The sequence below is a fragment of the Armigeres subalbatus genome, chromosome 2, assembly GCF_024139115.2.
Source record: "Armigeres subalbatus isolate Guangzhou_Male chromosome 2, GZ_Asu_2, whole genome shotgun sequence".
Classification (NCBI taxonomy): domain Eukaryota; kingdom Metazoa; phylum Arthropoda; class Insecta; order Diptera; family Culicidae; genus Armigeres; species Armigeres subalbatus.
Window position 1 is genome coordinate 22,733,906 of NC_085140.1, and position 22,029 is coordinate 22,755,934.

The window sequence follows — 22,029 nt, forward strand, 5'->3', positions numbered from 1 at the left end:
CACAGATAAATCGTAGATCTTGTCGTATAAGCTTTGCCCAGAATCACTGCGCAGTCATTAGGTAGCAGCACCACCACCACACAGTCGAGACGGAGCATATTTGTCGCCCTGCCAAGATCCAAAAGCCAAACGAGCAGATGCAAATTTCAACCAACAGCGACACAAACAAACGAAATGCCCAATCTTGATGGTGTGCGGCGGCGTTCGAATGTGTTTGCCTTCGCCTAATTGACATCACTCGACTTGCCGAGACATCCCTCCTCATCAATCACCCACCGCGTGGCGTTTGTAACATCTTCCAAGATCGAGGTACAACCGCGCTTCGGGAAAAGTGGAAGCGGAAAATCATTAACTCCAGAAGTCAATCCCTCTTTCCTCACAACCAAACATGCATTACTTGTGCCTTGGCTGCGTAGCGCTTGAAGTTCATTAACTTGGCGACCACGTGTGCCACTCGAGAACGCAAGAAGCATGTTTTCCTTATCTCACCGTGTGCGCCCGTATGAAAGAAAAGATCTGCTTCAAAAGAAAGGTAGCTCGGGCATCTGCTATAGTAAGTGGCTTCGGTTTTCCCCTTTGTCAAGCTCAGTGTACGATGCGCATTGTGCTCCCTAGAAGAAGTCATTGCTCATCTCATCATCGTCTTCGTCGCGCTCAGCCATGTCGGGAACATGATGATCGACGAAGGTAGATTCCGACGATGGTAGACACGTGCGGCCGTTTTGGTTTCCGGTGTCGCCGCGGTCGTCCTCTGAATGAGCGTTAAGCGTGCACTGCACTGTGCAGTTTCGTCGCAGTTGGTTGGGGTTCTGCGGCTGTCAAAAGAACTGATGCTTCATGTTGTCTAGGCGGAGTTCGACTAGATCCGACATGGTAGCCAGAGCTGCCGTAATCTCTTGCGCGGGGAAAGATATATGGAATATGACATTCTTTGATTTTGGCCTCATGTGTAGAAATGTTCCGGTGAGTGAGTTTAGGCAATGAACAGTCGATTAAGCATACGTCGTTTAATTCCTAAATGGTTTAATTTAATCTGTAGAAAATGTATGACTGTCAAAGGCAATTGAAATATAATAAATGTTGTAAAAAAGGATTTCAGGGTTAAGTTTATTGACATGGAACATTCAGTTTTGACAAAAAAAAAACTCAATCCTAAAAATCATGGACAATTCAAATCATGCGTAAATTGAAATGTAACGAACTTATCCCTTAAAAGCTAATGCGTTAATTAAATAATCTATTTTGTGTGGATTTTTTGTATTATCCAATGTTAAAAACAGCTAGTTGACGTTCATTGCAAAGAACAAAAGACATTCTTTCATTAGGAAACAATCAATTTTATATTGAGATTGATTTTAAACGTCTTGCTGAGCAAATTGATTTTCGACAAATGGATGAAACGATACGATTTGATATAAAAAACTCAAGCGCGATGCTTTCTTTTAAAAATCGCAAACGATTCAATCAAAGTTAATTGCCTATTTCCGGGGATTAAACCACCCGACTTGTACATTAATTTACAATGTTGTGAAAACACAAACGAGTTAGCTTTTGCGCGAGAGCTCGATGATTGAGATTTGAGAATGATTCCAGCAACGCTGAATAAGATATATGTAATTAGTTTGTGAATGTCTGTTTGTTTCATGTATTTTCAGTGAAAATTTCAACCTCAATCGATTTTGACGTAATACTTAAGGTGATCACCTTCAGTATAACTTGAACCCATATTCGATATAGGGTAAGACGGTATAATGCGCCCCACCTGGCCAAAACGCCCCCCTTTGATTTCTAGAAAACTATAACTAACTAAGGGTAAAAATCAGTTGGTACCTTTAAATATTTGTAAAACCATCATACTATGTGAATGTGGAAGTATTTTTGTATTACATAATGAAAATAATAGCAAAATATAAAAAGTGACAGTTTTGATGTAACTTTTATTGTTTGTTTGCTCAACATTCTGGAGCGATGCTAGCATATTGTCCGCAAAACTTGCACTGGAACACTCAGTTGGGCAACAAAATAACTTTTCTCAGTGGTTAATGTAATATAAAATTACTTCCATCTTCAAAAATGTAACGAATTTCGAAAATATGTTTCACTGGTCAAAACGCCCCAGTGTAGGCAGGACGGTATGCCCTTACCAACTGGACACAAGCGCAGCGAGCCTGCAGCAGTTGCTTCCAAATTATATGAAAAATATTGAAATGTAACTCACACCTGCATAAATGGACTTCGTTGGTTTTTTAATGTCAGGCATATAAGGATTTGTAATCCTTTTATTATGGGATAGAAAAAATAATAATGAAGGGCTATGAAACGTCTCTGGCTAAGGTGGGGCGTATTGCCCAGGCACTTTTTAAAATCCATTTTTTCACGACTTTATGGATCGAAATCCGTCGTTGTAACGTACCAGATTTTTAACCGTAATGTAGGTAATTACCATGAAAGTAGATTTTCGTACCGTATAATTATATCAACGTTTGTTATAATCTTGATATGAAGGTATCAAACTCTAATTAAATTGTGTTACGGCTAGAGGGATTTTTGATATAATTTTGTTATTATAACAACTAACCAGCCAAATTTATAACACATTTTGTTACAATATTTTTCTGAAATAAATAACTCCCCTTAATTTTGTTGCGCATTATTGATCGGGAAGGGTTTCCGTTAAAAAAGCACGTGTTAGCTCTCTTTGAGAGAGAAAATCGCACGATGTAGCCCGCCAGAATGAAGCTGTCAGTGTCGCCAAAATTATTTCATCATTGTTCAGTTTACAATTGCTTGAGAATTTGAAGTAAACGGAGCACTAAAGCGACTGGCAACAATAGGGAAGAAACTTATCACCCGTGCTGCGAATCGACGAGAGAAAAACAGCAGCGCCGACCAATCACGGATTGAGGAGATCAAAATGAACAAACACCAGCTGATTTAGGAGTATGAAGACATGTGCGTTTTCTGGAACAACATTGGAAAATATCATCAAAAATTTATTGTACGAAGGTTACAAATACACAGGATTTAAGTGATGATCATAGTACTGTTGAAGAGAGGATGTGAAATTCAAAAGACAAATAAGACAAATAAGACAAATAAGATGAATAAAACATACAAGACAAATAAGACAAACATGACAAATAAGGCAAAATAGACAAATAAGAAAAATGAAACAAATTATTTAGACAAATAAGACAAACAACACAAACACGACAAATACCGCCATCGGGGGTGACAATGGGTCTGGGGGGTGAGAATGGGTCATCGCTCTCACCGGCAGCCTGGAGGTCGTAGAGCAAAATCGTTCAAAAAGGTCTCTTATATTTTAGTCTTCTTGCCCTCAGACAAATTCAAGTTATTCTACAAGCATTCTAAGTAGTTTAAACAGTGACCCATTCTCACCCCCATTTGACCCATTGTCACCCCCGACGACGGTATGTGAAATAAGATAAATTCCTCCAGCAATTTCTCCGCATGTTCCTTCAAGAAATCTCTTCGAGAAAATCCTCCGGATATTACCTTAGAACATCATCCGGATGTTCCTCCAGAAATTCGTAAGTGTATTCCATCAGGAATTCATCCAGACATTCTTTCAGGATTTCCTCCGGATATTTTTTCAAGAATTCTTCCGGATATTATTTCCGGGTAATTCCGGATATTCCTCCAAATATTCCTCCAGATATTTGTTCAGTAATTCCACTAAATATTCTTCCAGAAATTCGTCCGGATATTCCCCCAGAATTTTTATATACACTACCCGCCAAAAGTATGGAAGCGCAAAAATAAGTATTGCAACACCTGCTTTGAATATTGCAACACTCCGAAAAGTTTAGCATCACTCCGGAACTAACATATTCGTGAAGATTTATCGTCGGATCCTTTACATTTAGAATGGTGGAACCTTCTACAAAATTTATCACGGCGATAAGTGCATTGCGAAAGAGGACAATTTAGCTCTTTGGAGTGCCCTGGCCACCAGGTAGACCGCGGATTATCCGGATTCTGAACCACGTGTGAAGTCACCGCTTAAGGGCCGATGTCCACGTAGCGGTTTTTCAAGCTGCGTTGACGCAGCGTTACTCGGCGTTGAATCAGGCTGGGAATGCACACGACAAGCGGTAATTTGCCGCAAAACTTCTACCGTCAAATCTATCTGTCACGCCAAATGTCATTCGTCTGCCAGCTGTTGGCAGTCTGTCATTTTCCATTCTCTTCCAATATGAATCGAGTTATCGATTCACATGAAGACATCAAACGTCAAATATTTAAAGTAGGGGAAAGGAGGCTTTGGCAGGTTTTGTTCTATTATTGTCAAGGGGGTTTTTGTCAACCGAATTTTATGACATTTTCCCACAATATACTTTTATATGCAAAGAATGTTTAGGCCAAATTTGAGCATAATCAATCATAAAAAAACCCCTGACAATAATAGAACAAAACCTATAAAAGTTTGATTTTGATTTGTATGAAACTCATTGCCCCCGAACAAGAATCGATGGGTAATGCTATTAAAAACATGTCATGAGTTTTTACATACCTATATGATGGCAGACTAGAGACAGTAACTCAGTATTATCCCAAAATAAAAAGTTCCATTGATGCTATTTAGTAGAGTAGAAAAATCAATTCACTGTCGATTTAAAGTCTACCATTACTTCTAAAATGAAAAGTTTGAACTTTCGAAATTAATTGTAGATCTGTGAAATTTAAATCGTGCAACACAATCCGATTGTTTAAAAACACGTTCTCAATACAGACAGAGAGGCAGAAATTTGGTATTGATTTGCATAATCCCAATATATTTTTTACAATCATAATAAATAAATATTGTTACAATGTCATAATGTTCTTTATTTCCAACATAAATTTATTACTTCATATCGGGAGATTAATCTTGAAAAATAGTGGATCCAAACATTTAATTGTCTTGTCTTGTGATATACGGGGTACGATTTTTCATAAGTTTCATTTGTTTATTTATTTATTTATTTACGAATCATTTTATTCCCTAATAAAAAAGTCATTAAACATTTTGGTCTGATACTGCAGCCGCTCTTACATATTTGGTACTCTAAATAAATTTTCACTCCACTGCAACACGGACCGATCGCAGTACCGTTGCCCACAACACTAGAAGAGTCGCACTGATCAAGGGGTCTTACTGTGGCTCGCCACCATCTCATCATCTGGTCTCGTTTCTTTTTAAAATTGCAATCCACATGGTTTGACGACATGCTTCCGTTGACATTCCTAAAAACATGTACATCTATCAGCAATAGAAAAGCTAAGATATACGGTATCAAACTTACATTTTATAACTTTTCCCATGGCGGAACTGCTATCGCCTGCGTTGGTGTATACAGAGTTCCGCGAAATGCGCTTTTTTGGTTGAATTTTGCCTGCTCCATCATTCAGTCCAAAACTGTCTCATCGCCATTTGTTCGGAAATTAATTTATTTTGATAAAGTTAGTACAATACAATACAATCAACGTCACTACACTATCGCGCACATATTTCCATTGACTTTAACTCTATTCGCCACCCTGGGATGTTTGCTTGTCAGTTCTTTCCAGAGGTGTTTTGATCACGACTGGTATTAACATACCCGGTAAAATCGTTTACTCATTAATGGGTACTTTTTCTCTGCTATCTCTTTCTCTCTGCTGAAAAATCACCCATTTTAGGAGAATAAGTGGATTTACTCATTTAAATGAGTAGATCCACTTATTCTCCCAAAATGGGTAAAATTTTCAGCAGAGAGAAAGAGATAGAAAAGAAAAAGTACCCATTAATGAGTAAACGTGTTTCTCCGTGTAGGAACGGAAGAAACACTTGCTGCTCCGAACTATCACTAGCACTATTTTAAAGAAGTTAGATTTGAAACTTTTGTTATTTGCAAATTAATTTTCGAAACCAAATTGAACTGATTTGCGAAGTATTTTTGTTTGTTTTGATTTTGCTCTGACAGATTCTTTCTGCAGATTTTCCCAAATGTCAAAAAATACTCGCGTGCACGCTGCGTTCCTGTGGGGAATTGCGGTGACTTTGCGGTAGGTCTCGCCGCAGATGAGACGCGCGTCGACGCCGCGTTAACGCAAGTGCGTGTGCATGATTCTATTTGATGTTGGGTATTTCGTACCGCAATTGCGTTGACGCCGCGTGCACGCAAGTTCAAAACCGCTACGTGGACATCGGCCCTAATACATCTATTCATTCTAGCGACATGCCAAATGTTCATCATCTTTCGTAATCGCAATATGACAGAAAAATCAATGCTGATTGACGCTTGTTTGACCCTTGGCGTCCTCCCAGTGGTCCTCCGGGAGTTTCGGAACATCCGGTAAAGTGGTTAAATTTTGAAATTCGTCACAGAAAGCTGCGACTTTTTCAAAGCCGATTGTGGCAGAATTATCAGAGCAAAATCAATGCAAGCATCACTCATTGACCCCAGATGGCCTCCCAATGGTCCTCCGAAAATTCCGGAACATCCGATGAAGTGGTCAATTTTTAAAACTCGCTCCAGGAAGCTGCGACTTTTTCTAAACGGTTTGAGGGAGCATTGCCAGAGAAAAATCAATGCAAGCATCACTAATTGATCCCAAGTGGCCTCGCATTGTTCCTCCGGAAGATCCGGGACATCCGGTGAAGTGGCCAATTCTTGAATCTCGTCCTAAAAAGCTGCGACTTTTTCTAAGCCGATTGTGGTAAAATTGTAGGAATTCCTCCGGAAGTCCTTCTAGGAATTCTTGCGAAAGACTTTCCAGAAATTCCTTCGGAAGACCTTCCAGGAATTCCTACGGAAGACCTCCCAGGAATTCCAGGAATTCATTCGGAAGTTCCTCCAGGAATTCCTTCGGAAGTTCCTCCAGGAATTCCTTCGGAAGACCTCCCAGGAATTCCAGGAATTCATTCGGAAGTTCCTCCAGGAATTCCTTCGGAAGCTCCCAGGAATTCCTTCGGAAATTCCTCCAGGAATTCCTTCGGAAGTTCCTCCAGGAATTCCTTCGGAAGTTCCTCCAGGAATTCCTTCGGAAGTTCCTCCAGGAATTCATTCGGAAGTTCCTCCAGGAATTCCTTCGGTAGTTCCTCCAGGAATTCCTTCGGAAGTTCCTCCAGGAATTCCTTCGGAAGTTCCTCCAGGAATTCCTTCGGAAGTTCCTCCAGGAATTCCTTCGGAAGTTCCTCCAGAAATTCCTTCGGAAGTTCCTCCAGGAATTCCTTCGGAAGTTCCTCCAGGAATTCCTCCGGAAGTTCCTCCAGGAATTCCTCCGGAAGTTCCTCCAGGAATTCCTTCGGAAGTTCCTCCAGGAATTCCTTCGGAAGTTCCTCCAGGAATTCCTTCGGAAGTTCCTCCAGGAATTCCTTCGGAAGTTCCTCCAGGAATTCCTTCGGAAGTTCCTCCAGGAATTCCTTCGGAAGTTCCTCCAGGAATTCCTTCGGAAGTTCCTCCAGGAATTCCTTCGGAAGTTCCTCCAGGAATTCCTTCGGAAGTTCCTCCAGGAATTCCTTCGGAAGTTCCTCCAGGAATTCCTTCGGAAGTTCCTCCAGGAATTCCTTCGGTAGTTCCTCCAGGAATTCCTTCGGGAATTCCTCCAGGAATTCCTTCGGAAGCTCTTCCAGGAATTCCTTCGGAAGTTCCTACAGGAATTCCTTCGGAAGTTCCTCCAGGAATTCCTTCGGAAGTTCCTCCAAGAATTCCTTCGGAAGTTCCTCCAGGAATTCCTTCGGAAGCTCCTCCAGGAATTCTTTCGGAAGACCTCCAGGAATTCCTTCGGAAGTTCCTCCAGGAATTCCTTCGGAAGTTCCTCCAGGAATTCCTTCGGAAGTTCCTCCAGGAATTCCTTCGGAAGTTCCTCCAGGAATTCCTTCGGAAGTTCCTCCAGGAATTCCTTCGGAAGTTCCTCCAGGAATTCCTTCGAAGTTCCTCCAGAAATTCCTTCGGAAGTTCCTCCAGGAATTCCTTCGGAAGTTTCTCCAGGAATTCCTTCGGAAGTTCCTCCAGAAATTCCTTCGGAAGTTCCTCCAGGAATTCCTTCGAAGCTCTTCCAGAAATTCCTCAGGAAGCTCCTCCAGAAATTCTTTCCAGGAATTTTTCCGGAAGATCCTTCACCTTCCAGGACTGCTTCCGAAAGTTTCTCCAGGAATTCCTCAAGAAGTTCCTCTAGGAATTCCTCCAGAAGTCCCTCCGAATTCCTCCGGAAAATTCCTTAAGAAGTTCCTCCATGAACTACTCAAGAATTTCCTCCAAGAATACCTCCGGGAGTTTTTCAGGAAGTGTACCGGAAGTTTCTCCAGGAATTCCTCCAAATGTTTTTCCGTCCGTTCTTCCAAGAAATCCCCTTGAAATTTTTTGCAGGAATTCCTCCGGAAATTCCACTGGAGTCCGAAAAACCCACTAGGACCTACTCCAGAAATCCCCCAAAATCTCTACATAAATTACTTTGAGAACTATACAGAAATTTCCTCTGAATTCGTTTCTAAATACACATGGAATTCTTTTAAGCCCACCTATCTCCGATCTCCGATATTTTTTCCTGAAATTTTGCATTCCGCATTCCGCCAGAAAACCGTTTGGAAATTTTTTAGAAGTTCTTTCAGGAATTCCCCAGAAATCACCCAGAAAACCGTTCACGATTTATTTTCAGGAAATACTCTTGCAATATTATAAAGAAGTTGAGCTGAAAATACTCCCAGAAATGCTCCCACTTTTTCTTCCACAAGGAGGGGCTTGTATTCCACAAGGAATTCTGCCAAAAAATTACCAGGAATTTCTGCGGAAATTACGTGGAGAATTGTTCCAGATATCCCTTTATAGATTCGTTTCGAAATTCCCCCAAAAATTTCGCAAGGTATTCTCAAGAAAAATCCAGGAATAGCTCCGGGAAATTCCCCTTCCAGAAAGATTTTACGATAGAATTTTTATGCGAATGAAAATATGTATTTCTGACAGGAGTTAGACGAAACTGGAAAACTGAACTTGACTTTACTGTTAATGCTCTTTTGGAAAAAAGTTCGAAATCCATAATCCTACTGCCTACAATAGCCATCGGCGTTGTAAAAAATATTTGGACGTGGTAAATTTTCATACAATTCATTTTGATGGTGGCGGCGCACAGGTCTATTTCTGAGGACCACTCAGTGAAATTTTGCTTTCATATTGCTACATCTAACTTACGAGGGAGGATTACTAAGACGAATTTAAAAGAATTGACCACTTCACCGAATGTTCCAGAACTTCTAGAGGACCATCCGAGGAGAACGACTGGTTGTTATATTGAATTAGTTCTGACATTTTTACAACAAGCGATTTTCAGAATGTTGCAGCTTTCTGAGTTGAATTACAGAAATTTACCACTTCTCCGGATATTCTAAAGCTCCCGGAGGATTACTAGATGGCCACCAGGCGTCAATGGGAGATGTTCGCATTGATTTAACTCTGGCATTACTATTATAGTCAAACCTCTATGAGTTGATGTTCTATGACTCGATATCGACTCATGGAGGCAAAATATGCCATATTGAAAAAAATATTCTGGGTTACTGTGATGGTCCCTTCAAACAGATTTTCAATGATTCTCTATTCCACGTCTCGATATTTAAACGAGTCTTCATTATCGACTCATTGAGGTTTGCCCGTACAAACGGTATAGGAAAATCGCAGTTTTCTGGGATGCATTATAAAACCATTAAATATGACCACTTCACTGGATTATCCACTGGTCAATGAGTGGTGCTTGCATTGATTTTGCTCTCACAATGCTACCACAGACGTTTTAGAAAAACTCGCAGCTTGCTGGGACGTAATTTAAAAATTGACCACTTTACCGGATGTTCCGGATCTTCCGGAAGAACACTGGGAGACCACTTAAGGTCAATTAGTGATGCTTGCTCTGATTTTTCTCTGACAATGGTTCCACAAACCGTTTAGAAAAAATCGCAGCTTTCTGGGGCGAATTTAAATAATTGGCCACTTTACCGGATGTTCCGGATCTTCCGAAGGAATACTGGGAGACCACCTGGGGTCAATTAGTAATGCTTGGATTGATTTTTCTCTGACAATGCTTCCACCGACCGTTTAGAAAAAATCGCAGCGTTTTGGGACGAATTTAAATAATTGACCACTTTACCGAATATTCTGGATCTTCCGGAGGAGTACTGGGAGACCACCTGGGTTCAATTAGTGATGCTTGCATTGATTTTTCTCTGAAAATGCTTCTACAAACCGTTTAGAAAAACTCGCAGCTTTCTGGGACAAATTTAAATAATTGACCACTTTACCGGATGTTTCCGGATCTTCCGGAGGAATACTGGGAGACCACCTGGGATCAATTAGTTATGCTTTCATTGATTTTTCCCTGGCAATGCTTTCACAAACCGTTTAGAAAAAATCGCAGCGTTTTGGGACGAATTTAAATAATTGACCACTTTATATATAAGATATTCTGGATCTTCCGGAGGAATACTGGGAGACCACCTGGGGTCAATTAGTGATGCTTTCATTGATTTTTCTCTCACAATGCCTCCACAAACCGTTTAGAAAAAATCGCAGCTTTCTGGGACGAATATTAATAATTTACCACTTTACCGGATGTTCCGGAACTCCCGGAGAATCAGTGGGAGGCTACCACTAACTGGTCAAGCAAACGTCAGTCAGCATTGATTTTCCTGTCATATTGCGATTACGAAAGATGATGAAAACCGCATCTCGCTGGAATGAATGCATTTATTAAATTGTGACTTCACACGTGTTCCAGAATCCGGAGCATCCGGATGTCCACCCGGTGGCCAAGGCACCCAGGGAGCTAAATTGACGTCCGGCCTAATGCACTTATCGTCGTGAACAATTTTGTTGAAGGTCCCATTATTCTAAATGGAAAAGATCCGATGGGAATATGGGAGTTCTGAAGTGATGCTAAACTTTTTTGGGGGTGTTGCAATACTTATTTTTGCGCTTCCATACTTTTGGCGGGTAGTGTATGAAGCAATATACGGAGGAATTCCTGGAGGAATATCCGGACGAATTCCTGGAGACATATCTGGAGGAATATCCACCTGGAGGAATGTTCGGACGAATAACTGGATGAATATCCGAAGGAATACCTGGAGGGATATCCGAAAGAACTCCTGGGGCAATATTCAAAGGAATTTTTGGAGGAACATCCGGAGGAGTTCTTGGAGGAAAATCATCCGGATCTTTCTCAAGAACGTAAGTGTATTCTTGCAAAATTCATCCGGGCATTCTTCAGGTTTTCCTCCGGATATTTTTTCAGGAATTCTTCTGGATATTATTTCAGGGATTACTCCGTGTGACAACGAAAGCCACCCCGCGGTGGAGTTTACCTAACGCCAACTACGATACGATAGAAGTTGCAACGTACCGATTTATGACAACTTTCGCCGTACGGTGGAGAGGGAGAAATAGGTGTTGACAAGAAAAAAATAAATTGGTATTTGGCTCAATATTAACGTGCGATAATTTCTAAAAGTGCTAAAATCATTGTATTAATCCTACCTAAATCTCTATACATCTTAAATTAATAGTAAGTGGAATGAATTTATATATAAATAACATTATACTTGAAGCTATCATGCAAAATTTGTTATTCCAGCAATTCTATTGCCTATATTGGGAGACTCGATCAGGGACGAATTTGTACTGAAAATACTGATAATTTGTAAGTAACAATCAATTCATGCAGTCTCATTGTATTCTAACCCAATAAACTTACAGCTAAAGTATATCCCACAAATCACCTGTGTTTCAAATTGGTTCGGGAGAAGAGTTTCGGTGGCAACACATATTCCTCCAGGAATTCCTACAAATATTCAGGAATTCCTTAAGGAATTCAATCAAATATATCTTCAGGAATTCCTCCGGATATTCCTTCAGGAATTCCTCCGGATATTCCTTCAGGAATTCCTCCGGATATTCCTTCAGGAAATCCTCCGGATAATTTTTCAGCAATTTTTCCGTATATTTCTCCAGGAATTCCTCCCGATACTCCTCCAGGAATTCCACTGGATATTCCTCCAGAAATTCGTTCAGATATTCCTCCAAGAATTCCTTCGAATATTCCTACAGATATTCCTTCAGATATTCTTCCCGGAATTCGCCCGGCTATTTCTCCAAGAATTCCTCAGAAAATTCCTGCACATATTCCTTCAGGTATTCGCCCGAATATTCGTTTATGATTTTTTTCCGGATATTTCTCCAGATATTCCTCCGGATATTCCTTCAGGAATTCCACAAGATATTCCTCCAGGAATTCTGCCAGTTATTGCTCCAGGAATTCTTTCAAATGTTTCTCCAGATATTCTTTCAGCTACTTCTCTGGATATTCGACCTTGAATTCCTCCGGATATTCCTGAAGGATTTTCCAGACGTTCGGAATATACGAAGGAATTCTTGGACGAATATCCGATTTTCTGGATAAATATCCGAAGGGATATTTGGAGGATTTTCTAGAGAAATGCCCGGAAGAATTGCTGGAGACATATCCGAAGGGATATCTGGAGAAATTCCTGGAGAACTATCCTGAGGAAAATCTGGAGGAACATTCGAAGGAATTCCTAGAGGAATATCTGGGAGAATTCCTGGTGGAATATCTGGAAGAACTTCTGGAGTAATATCCGGAGGAATTCCTGAAGGAATAGCTGGAGCAGCTTCTGAAGGAATATTCCGAGGTATTCTTGGAGGGATATTCGAAGGAATTCCTACAGGAATATCTGGGATAATTCCTGTTGGAATATTCGGATATTTCCTGCAGGAATATACAGAAGAACTCCTTGAGTAATATCCGTAGGAATTCCTGGTGGAATATCCGGAAGTATTCCTGTACCTATATGGGGCTTCGGTATTGATGCATGTGGTGCGACGAACCCTAGGAGGATCATGTCGAAGTTGTTGGTGCCTGGCTGGAAAAGATTGTTCGAAGTGCTCGAACCAGCGTTTTAGTTGGGTCGATCGCGTTCATTTTTCTCCCGCTTAGTCGTCGTGACATACTGTAAAGGCTCCTAAAGCAGGCTTTCCAAATGTACCGCATCATTACAGCCCACCAATGATTGTCGCCTTTGTTTAACCATGACAGCCGTGCTATCGGTTCATATGCGACAGTTGCATACACGCAATCATAAATACGAGAGGTAACGTTGTAAGACAGTTTCATTCATTTGCTTTCGGGTTGTTCGTTATTCCCGACAGCAGCGTCTGTTCGTTCGGCACATTTTTCGTGCGTTTAACATGCGTTTCGTTTGCTGCTACGGATGTTGACTACTGCAGTAAAGAGGTAACTGTTGCCTCGCTGACTGCTTTTCGTTCATTGCGAATCCATCCGTGGCCGAAGCAGTAGTGCTGATATGTATGGATAATTCCCAGTTATAAGGTACTAGGTATTCCATCGAACCGTACTGCGGTTGCGTAGACCGACAGATGTGAGTCATTTCTAGACCAACATTTGAAAAGGGCGTAACAGCCAAAATTTATTCCTTTTGATTCTTTGTCTACATATATAGCTATATATGGGGACAAAGAATCAAAAGGAATAAATTTTGGCTGTTACGCCCTTTTCAAATGTTGGTCTAGATTTGTTCGCGGGTTAAATAATTTAAAAAAATGAAGATGTTTATATTAATACAGAAAAAAGTAATTAGCATCTTCGAACGTAATTAGTTCGTAATTCGATTCCGAAACAGAGTGTCAATTAAGTATTCGTTAAATATTGCCTTGCACTTGGATCACTTCCATGCTTTTATTTTCCTGAGGAGTGTCTTAAAATTGTTTATGGGAAGTATGGCTATGAAAGTATTTACACTAAAGAGTTCGAATTAATTGATCAATTCACCTAACGAACATGTATTGAATATTCTAACATATTATTTCAGTACTTAGAGTAAATAATTATTTTATAGTTAATACGTATAAGGTACCCCGGGGCAAGTGAAAATACGGGGTAAGTGGGTACTATGGCTGCCGATTAATCGGTGAACGTTTTTAATGGTAACAATGTTCTAGAAAGATGAAGCAGAACTATCAACGAATTCGCCTGACACAAAAATATTTGGAATCAAAACCATTTGCGGCACCATACTAATGGTATTGTTTAATCATGACTTTAAACTACCGGCAAAAGCTATTACTTTTATTTTCATTCAATGGATTCCCAACTAAATAGTCGTTTTCAAATTAATCATTGATGTGGAAAGCGAATACTTTGAGCAATGAAATAATTGTGTGACACCGAAAACGATTTAAAACTTTTGATTAAAACCAAAATCTGTAATTTTCACTTGCCCTTGTGTTTTAACATACATGGGGCAAGTGGGACATATTTGAACAACATTTTCGATAGAGCCAGTTTACCTGTTTTTAGATAGTTGACTAGTGAAAAATAACTTCGACACTCATATATTATATGGATCTGAAACAAATGCAGTTGATATCGTTGGTTTCGTTGTTTAGAAGTAGTATACAGTTGATTTACCAAATGTGTAATTTACTTTCTGAAAATTATCTCCCCCATGGAAAAGAGCAATGGTTATAACTATGCGAAATTTTCCGTTTACAGTGCAAACAATATATTCATTTAACAATAGATTAACAGGTTTTGTCTTGTGTTTTATTATTTTTAAACTTTGCATCAGATTGACAGATTTTCAGATAAATATAGTTCTTAAGAAATAAATTGGCCATTTCGATCTTTTAAAAATTTACAACACTGCGCATAGCCTGAATAAAAACGTTCCCTTTAAAGTTCTAATTTATGTAATAATTTGTGTTCTAAACAGAGAAACATTCATTCGAAAAGTGAACAAAGATTTGCTTATCCTTTCTATCAAACACATTTGGTAAGAAAGTAAGCGAATGGAAAGCCAGACAACAACCAATTAAACAGTAAACCGGATGTTGTCTTGTTTTTATATCTGCTCACCTTGAAATCCCTTTCTTTTTGCAAAAACAAAAGTCTGACAAGCAATAAACCTCCATCCATGATCTGAAATACTACGATTCAGAAATTACATGAACATTATATCTACATTCTTCAAACTAGTTTCGTTCGACAGTTTAAAGCAGAATAGGTCCCACTTGCCCCGTTTGAAGGGGTAAGTTGGTCCCACAGGTAAATTTATTTATATCACTACCAATATTTTTTGTAACTGAATAAATGGCTTACAACACGTCTACACTTCAACAACGGAAGCATATAATGATGTATCCGTGGTTAATGTCCTGAAATACCCTGTTTTCTAAGTATGCGTTTCCAATTTTGCTGAACTAGCGTTTTTTTAGGTCCCACTTGCCCCGGGGTACCTTATACAAAATTGAGTTTGCATTTCCTTTGTAGCCGTACAGCTAACGACAGGTTTATCCGATACGCTAGAATGTTCCATTGCCCGACTGGGCTTGGGATGCTAATATATTTCAAAAGACGAAAAATTTCATAGGAAATGTCAAACAATTTAAGGTCTTCATAACATTTTATTAGAGATCGGTTAACACTAGGATACATCCGCTAAAAAAACTAACACGGATACATTCGTGTAGAAAAAAGTGTAACTAAATTTTCATTATCTCCGTGATTTTTTAATCGAATCTCTCAGTTTTCCATCGATCTCTTAGTCATCGCTTCTGGTTTCTTGACATTACAAAATATTATGTATTAAAGATAAATTTTTCGCCTGAGCTGTGAGATAAAAGAAACTAATTAAAAAAACAGATTATCCCACCTATTGGTGTTGATGCCTTTCTCGCTCATTATAATATGTAACGAGAAAAAATCATTAGGGTGGTCTAAACAGCACAAAAAGCAATTAATGACTTATAGCTGAAAGTGTATATACGGTACGTTGTTCCGGACACATGTTTGTGATTGTAATATAGACTTCTAAAAAAATTAAAAATTTCCAATTCTTTCTCTATAAACTTTTAAAATTCATTCCAGCGGCAGTCAAAACTTGGACATGTCAGAAATCGTGTCATTACTGTTTCTTGTACATATTTGTTTATAAATTGTTTGTAATAACGTTGCAACATATTGAAAATAACATTTTATTAAGAATTGTGCAAAAAATAATCAATCAAAAGCCTAAATGCGTTGATAATTTAAAAAAGAAGTAAAAAAATGAAAAATTCAAGTTAATATATAATTTTCAAAATCTGCTCAAAATACACAGTACTTTCAAAATATTGAGAGTGCATATAAAACTATTTTGAGTACCTATTCAGTTGGATAGTTGATTATTTATGGCATGTTACGAGCATTAATCTGAATATACTTTCATTACATTTTAGAAAACCAAGTATGACCTATGCAATCAGCATCAAACAAGTCACTGTTGGAATAATATTTCAAGGTATTAAGCTTTTAATAACTGTAATTCAACAAGAGTAATGGATAATACTATTTGAAAAATTGAGGATTATTTACGCATTTCTTGAGTAAAAAACTAAATTTTGTCCATAACTTCGGAACCAATAGTTCGATATGGCCAATTTTCAATAGGAATGAGCGAAATTTGTTGTGAGCAAATCGGTGAACGATAAGGGCCAAAAAAATTAGTAATATTTTGTTAGGTGATTTTTCTGTAAATAAAATGTATTTTGGCCATAACTTCCGAGGTCATAGTGCGAACTGGCCAATTTTAAATAGGAAACAATGGGACAGGATTCTGTGTTGAATGCATTTTGTTGCGAGCTGTTAGAGATAAGTGGCAAAAAATGAGTGACACTTTTTTAAGTCATTTTTCTGTAACAAATTGGCCATAACTTCCGAATCCATAGTGCAGTTTGAATCGATTGGTATATAGTACTATGGGTCTCCAAGCGTTTTATAAAAAGTTTGCCTTTGGAGCGAACCTATAGTCTTTACCAATAATTTGTATACGAGAGAGGCAAAAATCCAGTTTTGTGGATATACTCATATGGCATTTCCGCAAATAATTTCTATTCATCTGACATACATATTGATGATCCGATTTTGTCAAATCACGATTTTATCAAGTTTTCTACCCGATATTTTCACCTCCCAATTTCTTCAGATTTTCATAACTTGAAAAAAACTGTAAACCACTCAATAATCATTTGCGGCTGATTATGAATGTGGTTTTGGAGACCTGGAAGACTAACAAAAGAGCGTACCGTTCATACATTTTACAGTGTTAACTTTAAAATTGTGAAATGAGTTCAAAAGTGAAAATAAAAACATTCCAATATTTCATTCTTTCTATTTGGGGTTGTCCATGAATCGCGTAGACCAAATTTTAACATTTTCAAATCCCCCTTCCCCCTACTAGACTTGCGTAGACTTATTTGGAACCACCCCTTTTTCCCGCTCCATGAAGTCTACGTAGACTTTTAAACAAATCGGAATCGAATTGTCAACCTAATTAACCACGTCTTCTTCGACAATTCTTCCAACATTTCCCGAGAAATTCTTAAAGCAGGGTGGCCAACGAACCGGGAAGAACGGGAAATTGGAGTCATTGGGAAAAAGCGGGAAAACCGGCAATGTGAACAAGTACCGGGAAAATAATGTTTCGTCAAGTTACATTCAAAACGTTTCATAGTTTTTAATGAAGTTGATTTCAGGAAAAAAAACCCGACTTAATCCACCTACAGTGAACGCAACCCTTCTTACACTTTTGAATGGTTGTGTGTGCCCAGTGCATATTACAATTTCTATGCATATGACCTTCAATTGAGTATAAAATAACTGATATCATCATGCTTTTATCGATTTCAAAATAAAAACCCGACTTAATCCACCTACAGTGAACGCAACCCTTCTTACACTTTTGAATGGTTGTGTGTGCCCAGTGCATATTACAATTTCTATGCATATGACCTTCAATTGAATGTAAAATAACTGATATTATCATGCTTTTAACGATTTCAAAATAAAAAAAGGAATATTTCCGGAAATTCAACAATTTTTAAAAAATACAAAAAGACTGCAGATTTGATTTGCCGCCTTAAATGGCAATATTACAGCTTCTGTTTAAGCCCAAAAGAGTTCAAATCGGGTCATAGACGGCTGAGATATTGGTGTGACAATTCTTCATTAGTAGTCTGAAAATATGTCTCATATTCGTATTTCACAGATATCTCTGAAACCGAATTTCCAATTGCAGAAAAAAAATGAATGGGTCCAATGACAAAAACATAAAATCGCACAAATCGGTCCAAGGACGACTGAGATCTGGATGGGACATATTTTACCAATGTGTGAAGTTGATACGTCTAATGCTTTATGTTCGTATTTCAGAGATATCTCCGGAACCCAATGTCTAATTGCAAAAACAAAATACAATGGGTTCAATGGCAAAGTCATAGCTTTCGTTTAAAGATAAAATCATGCAAATTGGTTTACAGACGGCTGAGATATTCATGTGACATTATTTTGTTAGTTTTCTGAAAATGCACTTCATGTTCGTATTTCTCACATATCTCTGGAACCAAATGTCCGATTGCAAAAAAAAATTGAACTCGTACAATGACAAAGTCATAGCTTTCGTTTAGTGCAAATCGGTGCAAATCGGTCCACGGACGGCTGAGATCTTGATGTGGGATTTTTGTAACGCACACACATACGCACACACGCACACACGCACACACACACACACACATACATACATGTGCTCAGTTCATCTAGCTGAGTTGATTGGTCTGTTTTTCAAGCGATCTTTATACCCTTCTTAGGGTGTAAGAAGGGTAAAAAACTCTTTAAAGTTTATTGTTTTCCCTTTTTCTGTTAAGTGTCTGGAAAAGTGACGTTACAGCCATTTTACAACATGTATGTTTTTCATTTTTCTGTTAAAGAGCTCGATGAGTAGTACTCGTTAACACCATTTTTGGAAAATGGCGTATACGTCACTTTTTCAGATTACGGCAGTGTAGAAGTAGAATACGAAACTACTATAAAATGTGTGGCCTAAACCAATGGAATATCCAACATATTCGTACCTTCAAATAATTGGAGGAATTTATTGTTACCACCTTGAAAAAAACCGCAAGTCTTTCGGTTCCCCAAAACTACCAATATTGTAATGGAATCTTGAAATATTGCATTAAAAAACATGTGTTCGGCTCCATAATGCTTCACGGCAAATTAGCCTTCCAAATTAAAGATGAAAAAAAATGATGCTTGCAAATTGGTGTGGAAATTCGATTGGAATGTGAATGTCTTATTAGCTACGAAAGTCTATCATTTTTCGTGAAGCGCTCGTTTTTCAAACTTGAGAAGTGTACCCTGCATCCGTATCGAAAAGTAAAAAGTATTGACCTCCGGTTTTGTCACAAATAAAAATACCAAGTTACAGTTCATAAACTCTTACCCTGATTTCTTTTCAAGTAAAATAAAAACCCTGAAAATTTGACGAAACTTATCAGGAAAAGCGAAAAAACCTGGAATTTAAAAAGCGAATTTCAGTGGCCACTAGGGCAGTTCAAATTTCAAAATTTTTCGAAAATTTCAACTCCCATATGTCTATTAGCATCATTTTGGTAATATAGGAGTCCTGGCAAAATTTCAGGCAATTCGGTGGCCATTTAGGGGTGGCGCGAAGTCAATTTATGTTTATATGGAAATTTGTATGGGAAAAACTTAAAATTTATTCAAGTCTTCCTACAACTGTCAAATTGTAATGAATTCAAACAAACATCCCCAACCTCCCTTTTGGAATCTATATAAATGAGACCTCCTGATAACACATTAGTTATTAGTGGACTGAACGGTTCTATTGACAGTGTGAAGATGAGATAAATGGCGAAAATGGGGTAATTAGCCTCAACGTAGCGGGGGAAATATAAACCAAAATTAATGAGTTACCCACTGGTTGGGCTCAAATAGACTCCAAAAATGGAGGTTGGGGATGTTTATTTGAATTCATCACGATTTGACAGTTGTAGGGAGACTTGAATAAATTTTAAGTTTTTTCCATACAAATTTCCATATAAACATAAATTGACTTCGCGCCACCCCTAAATGGTCACCGAATTGCTTGAAATTTTGCCAGGACTCCTATATTATCAAAATGATGCTAATAGACATATGGGAGTTGGAATTTTCGAACATTTTTGAAATGTGAACTGCCCTAGTGGCCACTGAAATTCGCTTTTTAACCTCCTAATACCGGGACACTTCTTAAAACAATACTTGCCGAAATCCCTTCAGAACAAAAGGAAGCTATTACAAAGTCCTTTGCCTTTATGGAATATCTGATCCACATGTTATAAACAAGCAGGTTTGAATCAAAAATATTAAAATTGATTGGACGCATTATGATTATGTGGAGATGGTAAAAATGAGCCATATTTTAATTAACTTTGCTGGATATATCGTTAAATTGTAATGTAAAATCAATTTCGGAATCCAGCCGCTGTACCCCACATGCGGACAGTTAGAATTTTAACACTCGAGCACGCGCGTATTTTGTACAACACTATTTAACAAGAAAACATCGCTCGTGATACACAGCACGAGCGAGCCTGTATGAGCGTTCCAGGACCGCGTGCGTGCTGAACGGGTTATGTGAGCAAATAGCCATTTTTACAGCTGTTTTGTGAAATCAATTTAATTGTTTCTCTTGGTATCAGAAAACCACAGAAATAAGCAGAAAAGAAAATTAAGGATGGTTAAGAAGAGTAGGATGTACCAAATTTAGCTGGAGCGTCAAATCAGCTCTACTAACACACATTAGATAGGCACCCCATGACAGCCGCGAGCAAACTGTTTTATTGACAGTTCTTACGAAAAAACCGAAGAATCTCTTCGAGTAATGCCGGCTGTCTTCATGACGACGAATGAGCGTCAAAGCACACAAGACAACATTTACAATGAACAGCCCATCCGACTCACTACATCCACGGCGCTACAATGTCGAACTAGCTGCTGTGATGCCGAAAGTTTGGCAACAGCGTCCATCGTGCATTCGTGCATGCCGTCGCCACGACACTTCGGGTTGAATGAGAAGTAAGCAGCATGGAGCGACTTATAGCATGCAATGCGACAGTTAGTGCTCTTCCAAACTGACTGCAGCGGAAAGGCTGTACATTTGGAAAGCCTGTCCTAAAGTGCTCAGTTGCTGCGGTTTTTTTCTCATTCGTCGCTGACCTGGTGGACACGAGCACTTCACTTTCTCCTCCAAGGACGATTGTTTTCTTAGAATTCGCAGATCATTCAGATTATTCTATTCTCTGGAACGATAAAGGCTGGCATGTGGTTGGCACAGATGACCTTTTTGCTCTCAGGGCGAATGGAGGAAAAGTTTTCGGAAGGCAAGGGAAATGAAACAAATACTTGCATTTTTAAACGACTCTGTTCTAATGCAGAACAGTCACAGTGCACAGTGGCTAAAATCGTGTTTTCAGTGCATTTATTAAATAGTACCTTTTATTATGCAATTAAGCGTAAAGGTTTCTTCGAGACATTTCATCAATAAGTTAATGCGCTTCTTTGGAGGTATTCAGCTTTCTGATCAATCCCCCTAAAAGTGAGATGAAAAATTTATTTTTTCCACTTCACAGCATATAAGGTTCGATTCCTCATAAAAGTTGTAGCAAAAGTTCTCCTGAAAAACTTTGACGAAGACATAAAATTCGTAATTCCGTTACTTTTGGAGATTGCTTGCGTTTTATATTGACAACCCCTTAAAAATTGTTTTTTCATCATTTCTTTTTCATTTTCATTTCTACATTTTTTGCATTTTCAAGTTTGGTGGCTTTTGCGACGTAAAAACTTGAAAAATAAAAAATTTAAAACAGTTCTATTGATATTTTTAATCATATTTGATGCAACTGCAACTTGTCAACGGGCAATTTATATTTAATCTCATACGTATAACAAAGTACAAGGAATGAACTTTATATTAATGCTTGAACTGTAGTGTTGTAGGCGAATGTAAGGAATGTTTTATCATAAATCATTTTCTACTATGCAAAGCAGAAATCAATCTTCCATTACAAGGAGTTGATGAACCAATGCACCATGCGTCTCCATATGCTTGTACATATTTTAATACGTCGAACATGTTTA

At 38.5% G+C, this 22,029-nt stretch overlaps 1 protein-coding gene and 1 long non-coding RNA gene across 12 annotated transcripts in view; one reads left to right on the plus strand and one right to left on the minus strand.

Moving 5' to 3' along the window:
• LOC134218211 (myocyte-specific enhancer factor 2) overlaps positions 1 to 22,029 on the plus strand; it is a 289,827-nt gene that overhangs the window by 155,171 nt on the left and 112,627 nt on the right. The window lies entirely within an intron of this gene.
• Positions 4,772 to 5,600, minus strand: LOC134214134 (uncharacterized). Its single transcript, XR_009979672.1, has 2 exons — positions 5,310 to 5,600; positions 4,772 to 5,250 (listed from the first exon to the last, which is right to left on the minus strand). It is a non-coding gene; the product is annotated as an uncharacterized LOC134214134 (long non-coding RNA).